A 9812-nucleotide genomic window follows, 5' to 3' on the forward strand; every position below is an offset into this window, starting at 1 on the left:
TTCTTGCTGCCTATATTCAAGACTGCAGTTGTACTGTATCAGGTCACCTACAAAATAAAACAAAACTTTTCATACCTTTTTTTTTCAAACTGTCCATTTTTAGTGCATGTGAAGATGTTTTGATAATGACCTTTTAAAATCTCTCCTTTATTATTTTCTCCAAAGATTAAGCACGTTAGGTTTTGACACTTCTTCAGTTATTAGGGGTTATTGACAAGATCTAAGTGATAATTTGTTATCACTGAGAATAAATTATATCATAAGACTGGAATCATCAGTATGAAAGAGATCAGTCTCCAAAAAGTAATCATTGATTTTTTTTTCTCTGAATTTCTTTCTCTGGAATATGGAATTTGTCATCTTGGCTTGAACCACTCTGGTAGAACTCTGTCTCCAGTAAATGTATCTAGCCAAATGATGGAGGATTGCATTGCCAGTGGGAAGAGTATTTCTTTTACGAGTCTCACAAATGATTGGTTTACGTGGTTGGATTTATTAAATTGGCTTGCAAATAGTTAATAGTAACTAAAATTATGCCACACTTCAAAAAACATTGACGCAGCAATTAACTTGGTGATCATCTAAGAGTTTAACTTTGGATTAATTCCCTTTGGTTTTGCAAAATTGTAACTTAGGTCCTAGATATCCATTTCAGTAAAGAAGTAGCTGCAACAGTATGAACTGTTATTCACCAACTCTTTGTTGTTCTGCTTCTGCCAGAGGTGAACACAACCACATTTTCCACATCCTCCCTTGTCAAATCAGGAAAGCAAAATATACTTCAGCCAGTTTGATGTGAAGTCTAGTAGTTTAGTAACTGGACTTAAATTACTGTGAGAAGCAGTTGTTGCCAAGCTTCCAGATTTTGTATGGTATTGGCACTTAAACACTTAAACATCACTTGCAAGAAGTTTGGAAAAGATAAGTGGGTCTGGACAGAGAGGAGAGGAAGGAATGGCAGCATCTTAAATCACTGCAACTGTTTCTTAAATGAAAAAGCACATAAGTCCTAGAATTCTACTCTGCCATCACAGTAATTATCGTACTGCTGCTTGTTGCTGTCCTTTACAAACCCCTTGGAAGAGCTGCTAAATTGTCCAGCATATGTAGGTGGCTTGCTCACATTTGTTGCAGAGGAATGGTCATCAGTCACTCTAGAGACTGTTTAAGAAAAGGAATTGGCTTTGCTACTGTATCCAAAAGGAGATACTATTTGAATTTTGCCTCGAAACTCAGCTTTCAAAATGCTGAGTCAGAAAATGTGTGAAGAATGATAGAAATTTGCTGGTTCCAAAATTTAAAAGGTGCTATTTTCATTCCCATAAACTGTCGGTTGTTCTCCGTGAGAGGTAAAATAATGTGTAATGAATCATAATAGACAAAATTCTGAGTCTGTGAAATACCTTTGCAGAAATATGGATAGGAACAAAACCAGTCACTAATAAGAAGTTACCAGACTAAAAACGTTTTGAGCCAGGTGAAAGAGGTGCTGTACTTCCCATCTGGTACTATATACACACAGCATAAAATCCACAAAGAAAACTGAGGAGGAAAACACTCCCCCAAAAAGCAGTAGTTATCTTCCACGCTATTTTTAGTGAGGGAACATCGCCAGGGAGCATCACTCAGCAGCCTGCCCTGCTGTCCTCTGCTTCAAGTAGACAGTCCAAAACCCAAGGAATGACTTTGCTCTCATGTTTGTACCAAGGAAACTGCAGGAAGCTTTCCATTCTTCCCTAACGCAGTCAGTGGTACTAAAAGCTGTATTTGTCAACAGCTTTACATTGCTCTCTGTATCCTGTCTATTATCCCTGCTCCTGAGGTTTCTGTTGGCAGCACTGTCTGTGCTAAAGCTGCTAACAACAGGGCAGCTGAATCACTGTGAGCAAAATTCTCTACTGTGCACAAAGCTTGAGGCCTCAAAATAGTGGTGATGCACTGCCATCAAGAAGTGCCTGGGAGCAGAAGAGAGATAATGAAGGCTGGCCAAGGGCTGCCTGGTGTGAACAGCCATTCTTGCATATGACTGGGGCAGATAGCAAAGGTCTCTTTGCAGTACAACAACTTTGAATAGAAGGGTGCAGTTATGTGGCATACCCACAAGCACACACCTTCAAGAGTGGAAAAAGGAAAAAATATTCAGTGGGAGACTTTTAGTGGTGTTATTTTATATCCTCTCCCCAAAGGCTTCTATTGACACAGGATTGTACTGAGATAGTATGTGGAATAATTAACCTTTTCTACAACAGTGTACTGACATTTGCTGGTTGGTATACATTGCTGGCAAGGCATTTATAATTTTGTAGCAGTCATTGTTCAGACATAGAGTTCTTCTGAAGAAGATTATCACTTCTCAACCAGCTCCAAGAAACTCTCATTTTGGTTTGTTCCTAACTATAGCTGCTTGGGAGGACTCGGTTGACCAGCAGGACCTCCCAGACACTGCCAGAAGCACTCAGAAGATGCCCAGAATCACCTCATGCTAAGGAATGGCTAAAACACCTCCTGCATGGCAGGATGGGATTTTGCCCATATGTTTAAATACACATAATCCGTTCTTGTTAATTGCCGATACCCACTGATGCTTTTTTCTTTGGCTGAAATACATTCCAGAGTATTGAGCCCAAGTGATTTCTATATTGAAATGATCTAAAGGGCAATAATAAATAACAAGCAGCAAAATAATACCGACATTGATTTCCAGCTGTCATTATCTGGGCTCTTAAGAAGAATCTGTTTTGCCTTCCTTCCAGAAACCTCTCACTGCCCTTGTCAGGAGGCAATTTTATTTAATGAAGACACCCGTACTTTGGTATAACGGTGTCAAGTGAATTATTCATGAGCTCCTTTATCTCCAAAGCATTCCAGCTGCTTTATCTCACAGTAAAACTGCAAAAGAAAATTAAAGTTTTTTGTTGAAGTGCAGCTGTTGCTTTGAAAAGCATCTGTTTAGCAGCTAATACTGTGAGACAGTAACATTTTCAGTTTCTGCCGCCAGGCAGCAGAAGCACAGGACTAGCAGAACTGGGCTGGAGGGAAGCAAGCATAAATGCTCATCAGCACTGTGAGGAAAGCTATATTTGGATATTTTTAGATGTCTCATTTTCTGCAATTAATGTCTCGAATATGGAGTAGCTGAGCTGTTTTCCCCTTTATTCCCCATTCCTTAGCATGTGGCTGCTCTTCACCACAAAGCATTTTGTTGCAGACCGGGCCTGCCCTTAGCACAGTGTGTTGGCATATCTTTACTCATGAGGAACCCAATATAGGCAGCACAGCCACACTCAAACACAACAGGCTCTGCATTTAATCTAATTTCAGAGCCGAGATGTGCATACACGGATTCAATTACAGAGTTTAATTCACTAGAGCAACTGTTGGCTTTGTTATTACTTCTCTGGCTACATCATTACTTAAATCTGCATAAATTTGCAAAAGGGCTGCAAAAGCCCATCATTTTATTGCTAGTATTTTATTTATGCTGAAGTGAAAATAAACTGTCATTAGGAATGTGGTTAAAAAATAGCTGTATCTTTCAAAGTAAGAGCAAACCACATATAAACAGTTTGCTGAACTCACAACAGCATTTTAGAGGACTGTGAGAGCAGGCACACTGCAGGCTTTGTCCTGCATTTCATCCACTACGTCTTCTGAACTTGCGTGGTGAGTTCTGGTGTGAAGTCACCATGATTTATATTTCTACATCCTATTTTACAATCTTATTGTGAAGTATTTCCTCATAATCATTTAATCATAAAGAAAGTGTGGCTCTGTGCCTACACATATTTTTACAGAGGGGATAATGTCACACGAAGCTTATCACGCTGTCACCCTTGGGAGATGCTCTCCAGGGATGGCCACAAACCACTGACACCACACGTTTTGCATCCCAACAAGAGATACCGGAGTTAATTGGTTATGCTTCTTGTTTGCTCATTTACAGCTGTGATGCACAGATCCATTCTTGTGAAGCTCAGCATTAAGTGAGTTTGCAGCAGAATTATCACATGTGACTCCTTCAGCACTTCCTTGCTTGCCCTGATGAGCTTCTCTCACTGCTCTAGTTCTGACCCCTGCACTATTCAACATCTCCTCTTTCAAGGTTTGTAAACCATGCTTCAGAAATTAATTATCTTGTTTACTGTTAAGAAGTTTCTTTATTCAGAAGTGAGTAAAGTCCTATCTCCCCTGGGCTGATAATGTGCTATGTTCCACCACTATTTAGCAAACACAGCTGAACTTTACAGCATTCATTTTTACCTTGCACTTATGTTATGGCCTTTGTACTCCTAACAAGACAGAAATAATGTTGTGTAGGCCATCTTACCTGTGACATTTCCTAATTTGGTATCACTTCGTTATTTTATCTAAGCATTTCTGAAGGCTGCACTGAAAGTAATGCCTTCTGTTTTATTCTGCTGGCCCACAACATCAGAGGTAGATGTTGGTGGTATAGAAGCAGAGGCTGAACCTTCCCACCAGTATTCCCTTACATGTTGTTGCTGTGTGACAGATCGCAGCAGAGGGGCACTCTGACAAAAGGGCACCTGAATGAAAGTGCATATGAAGCAATGGGGTGTCATTGAATGCCTCCATGCAAAAAAAAAAAAACCAAAAACAAAAACCAAAAAATACCGGCAGCCATTGATGTTTATTGATGCTATCGGTGCTCACTTAATGTTTGTGGATACCAACCAGTGGATGTGAGCACAGTGAAGGATAAGTGGTGTGTTTCAGCAGTGGTAACAGTGACAGTGGGTTACCTCCACTGGTGCTGATTGCTATGAGTGTGGCACACAGGCTCTTATTTGTTACTGGTGACAAAGCGTAGCTCATGGTGGTGATTATGTTGAAAAATAGTATTTTGTAGCTGAGAATTTGTTCTATCAAATAGTGTTATTTGTATTTGTTGTAGTTTCCTTGGAAATAAACAGGAAGCATTACTTTCAGAGCAACCTACATATTTTTTATAGGCTGTTTTGTCTAAAACAGTTCTAATAGATGGCATCTATCCTCAGATACCATCTTTTACCACATTTAAAAACGTGATTATAATCTTGAAGTCTCAAGCATAAAGATAAGGAAATACATAATCATGAAAAGATATTCTCTTTGGTGCAGAAGTAGATTGCAATTATTCCTAATTAATTCTAGTGCTGCTGAGATCAGTATCTGGTTGAATACAGACGACTTGCCAACAGGATGCTAATTTCTTCCTTCTGAGCACGCAGTTTTTCTGTTCTAATTTAACTGATAACGGAGGATTTGCTGTGGTAGCTACAGCTGTTTTTTGTTTTTTTTTACCCTTGTTACATCTGATGCTAAATTTCACAGCTGATCAGAAGAAGCTACAAGCAAATGCCTCCTGAATTTGGGCAATACTCATATGCCTATCTTGTAGGACAGAACAGAGGAGAGAGGGGTCTGTGGGCAGATCCGTCAGTATCAGTTTGCATCACATAAAGGAAAAGCTGAATATACCAAGGAAGAAGAAAACGTGTCAGTAATGGCATGAGATTGCTGTGCACTGGCTTGAGTGACTGGAGTAAGTGAAAGGTAATACAAAATTGAAAGGTAATACAAAAATGAAAGGTAATAAAAAATTTCATTTCATCCAATACCAGTGCCTTCATGTCTTCCGAACAGAAGAATGCATTTGATCAAGGCTTTCTGGCAGTGCTGTGAGGGTAGAAACATACCATGGGTACGTTCACACTGGGGAACGTTTGTGGTGTTCCCTCAAACCCCTGTGGGCACCCAAGAATCCATACAGAATCACAGAACTGTAGAGGCTGGAAGGGACCTCCAGAGACCATCCAGTCCAATCCCCCTGCAAAGCAGGCCCCCCACAGCAGTCTAAGACAAGGGAGAACAGTGGGAAAACCACACTTCATAAACTCCACTTCTCACAGAATTATTATTTTAATTAGGAATGCTGTTAACTGAATTACTTTTCATCTGCAGCTCCCTTGTGAGTGTTCTCAAAATAAGATACTAGGATATTTCTGAATCTATGGGATCGTCGAAGATTTCTGGAGCTGACCTTTAAAACATCCACAGAATAAAATGTCCTTCTTGAGAACATTGGCAGCTATGACATTTCTCATACGGCTTTGGTTTGTAAGTACTCCAGACATCAGACTGCCTCTGAACATCTGTTCGCTGAATATCCCTGAGAGATTGGGTTTGTGCTGCAGATTTCAAGCATCTCTAATCTTCTGTAGAACACCATCATCTTAGTTCCTTTTGCTGAAATGTGTTTACTGTGGATAACTTAGACATAACATTGGTCTGAAAGCTGAAAAAAAATTTTTTTTAAATGTTGAAGAAGTTTGTAATACTCACATACAGTCATCCAGTTTAGCTATTTCTTTCAGCATTCTCCTTTCTTTTTATTTCATTTTCTTTCCATGGTGTTTCCTATCACTGGACAAGTTGTTGGCTTTTTAGATGATGCTGACTTTTCTTTGAGGTCCCTGCTCAGAATGTACACTTCCATTAAAGCCTCAGTGACAATTTAGTAAAGTAGAAAATTATAATCTAATGTTTGAGCCTCATCTGGCACAGTTTCTTATTGCAGATCTTTACAGTAAGATAGATGTCTTACTGTAAATACTTAGGCCATTATCCTGCACATCCTTAACTTTGCAACTATGGGCAGTGGAAATTCAGTATTCTTTCATGGATTTTAAACTCAAGCAAATACAAAGAGATCTGGCCTTCAGGGTCAGATACCTGTCTGTGCATAGTTGACACAGGAAAGAATCAATTAAGATACAAGGCATAGTAAAATTACTCCCCAGAATCAGTATAGCCATACTTTAGTTTTGACTGTAGACATTCATACTTTATAAACTTTTCATATTGTTTTATCCCAATATTGCAAGTTAATAAATTTGAAATCAATGGCATAAATATTTCTAAGAATGAATTAACTCTTCTGTAGCAGGATATAGAGTTCAAAAAATCTACCTTGTTTATGTTGAATGACCAAAATGAAAAATAAATTGGCAGCAAAGAACAGAAAAATAAACCCCATGACTTTGAGCAAATATTTTTCCTTTAAATCAGTTACTCCTTGAGCAAATACACTCATTAAATTATAATGAGTTTCTCCCTTAAACTATCCATAGTTTTAGAAAGGTCAAGGCTTGCTAGATGTATGTCATTTAATCTGTGTGGAAACCAGTGCTTAAAAGCACAACTGCTCTAACACAATTGCTAGAAAAAAGAGGATGCGTGTTCACTGTGCATCTCAGCCTCGGATCCTGTAATAGGGGCTACACTTCTCAGCTGTTCTACTTCAAAATGATTCTGTGGTTTCCACAGATCCTTTTATTGTTTTCTACTACTCAGTGGGGATACTGCCCAACTGGGTTGAATGCTAAAGCAAAAACACCAGACGTCCCTAAGAGCTTTAGTTTAGAATGGGAATGTTTTGGAAAACCTTTTGTCTCTAGCTGTTCATAGAGCCCTAAAAAATTAGGGTGGGATAATCCCAAGTTTCACCACAGTGATACTGCACCAGAACATCAGAGTTTGCAATAGCAATTATGAGCATAATTGAAGCATTGTTGTAGGAAATGTTTGTAAAATGTCTGACTGAGTGCAAGAGAGTAGACATCCTGTGGCCAAGTTCCAATTGTTTCTTTTAATACATGGGCCAGGAGAGGTTGATTTGCCACACCCAGAAGAGTAAACAGGAAAGGCTGCATCCATTGGGTTGTTCTGCAGTGGTATGTAGTGAGGTGAGATGCAGGATGCAGCCAGGCATTGCATGCAAGCAGTAAGCTTGGGTACAGCACAGAGCCTCAGCCCTCTGCACTCATGTGTTAGAGATCTTTTGAGACAAGCCATCTTTCCTTCTTGTTTTTGCCTGGCTAATCTCCAGTGTTACAAGTCTTCCATGATTTAGAGCTGAATATTAAAAGGTGGCATCAACCATAGATTCCAAATGATGCCCTCAGGCACAGAAGCAGGATTTTCTAGTCCAAGGGGCTATATCCCCTGACAGAAATGAAGAGAGTTCTCTGTCAGCTACAAAGAGGGGAAACATCTTCAAGTCAGTTACAAGGAGGGGAAATAATGGGAAGGTTCCCATATAAATTGCAGATGAAAGCATAGAAAGGAGGGATACGGCTCATAGTGTTAAGCCTGGCAAGGAGGATGGTGGAGGGATGATAGCATCACAGAATCACAGAGTGGCCTGGGTTGAAAGGGTCCACTTTAATCATCCAGTTTCAACCTTCCTGCTATGTGCAGGGTCGCCAACCAGCAGACCAGGCTGCCCAGAGCCACATCCAGCCTGGCCTTGAATGCCTCCAGGGATGGGGCATCCACAGCCTCCTTGGGCAACCTGTTCCAGTGTGTCACCACCCTCTGAGTGAAAAACTTCCTCCTAATATCTAACCTTAACCTAATAAAGTTCTCAGGTTGCCCATAGCCAGGACAGGGAGCTGTGACATTAATTACTCTAGGGAGGGGTATGAAAGAGGGCAGAGATAGCCTGGAGATGCTTTTTTCTTCTTTTATTCAAGAGATGCTTCCAAACCCTGACCTGTCCTTCTTGCTATGTCACTGACTATTGTCCCACCCAGACAGAGATCTCCATGTGGATGCTGTGTCCCCACACTTCTGTGCATTCCCTTCCTGATGCACAGCTATGTGACACAATGCTAAGTAGTGGAAAACCTGTAGCTAGCACCAAACAGCTGGTGTGTCACAACAGCCAGGCCCACTGCCACTCACAAGTGATAGTTTGGATTTCAGAAAGGCAATTTTGCTATTATTCTTCACCTGAGCTTGTCACCTTGGCACAGGCAGCTGTACTGCTTCAGTTTGTGAGCCAACTAGTGTGGCTCCTCCCACACGTCTCTGAATGTAGCTGTGTGGTGGCCAGATTGTTCATGCAGGATAACTTCTGAAGCTTGTGATCAGGTTCTGCATTTCACCAACTTATTTCCTGTTAGTTACTGCCATGACAACTCAGGTTACTCTGGGTTTAATGTCAGAAATTACATTCTGCCTACTAGTCCTTCACGCATTTATTTGCTCCCCATTACCCTTCTAGAGCATCTGAATGCCCTGCGAACAATGTCCATATTTCAAAAGACTGCTGTAAGATTATGAATATTTTATTTGTACTACTAACAAAAAATGTTGGCAGGACTGTGTGGGAAATACAGCAAAAGTAGGAAGGGTACTGTATCCTTCTTAGTCCCACTAAGACAAAATCCCAAGTCTCAAGAATGTAATTGATCTTCCCCACATGCACCTTCCCTCTCTACCACAATGAGATTTAATATCTAATCCCTACATAGTGAATAACAGAGTCAGCTGTCAATTGCCTGGAATTCTTACATGGGACAAAATGAAGAGCACATGAACACTGACACAAATAGTATCTTAACAATATTTAGTCTTTGCTACTCAGTACTGGCAGTGAGAATGGATGTAACTAAAAAAATCAGATTTTCTATAATGATCAACATTGTTGGCGCAATAACATAAAAAGTATGTATACATGAGGAGACTGGCCTAGATTTCAGGCTCAGTCCTGTTCTTACTTTAAATCCCAGCTTTAGATACCTCAGTAGCAAATCTACAAAGGATTTTCGGCAAATACAGTTGCAGAAAGTACAAACCATTTCTGCAAATGAAGAATAGATGAGAGGGAGCGGAGGGGCAGCGCTGAGCTCTGCTCTGTGTGACAGCGACAGGGCCCGAGGGAACGGCGTGGAGCTGCGTCAGGGGAGGGCAGCTGGGGGTCAGGGAAAGGGGCTGCACCACAGCGCGGTGGGCGGGGAACGGGA

The sequence above is a fragment of the Tetrao urogallus genome, assembly GCF_951394365.1.
Source record: "Tetrao urogallus genome assembly, chromosome: 1".
Taxonomy (NCBI): Eukaryota; Metazoa; Chordata; class Aves; order Galliformes; family Phasianidae; genus Tetrao; species Tetrao urogallus.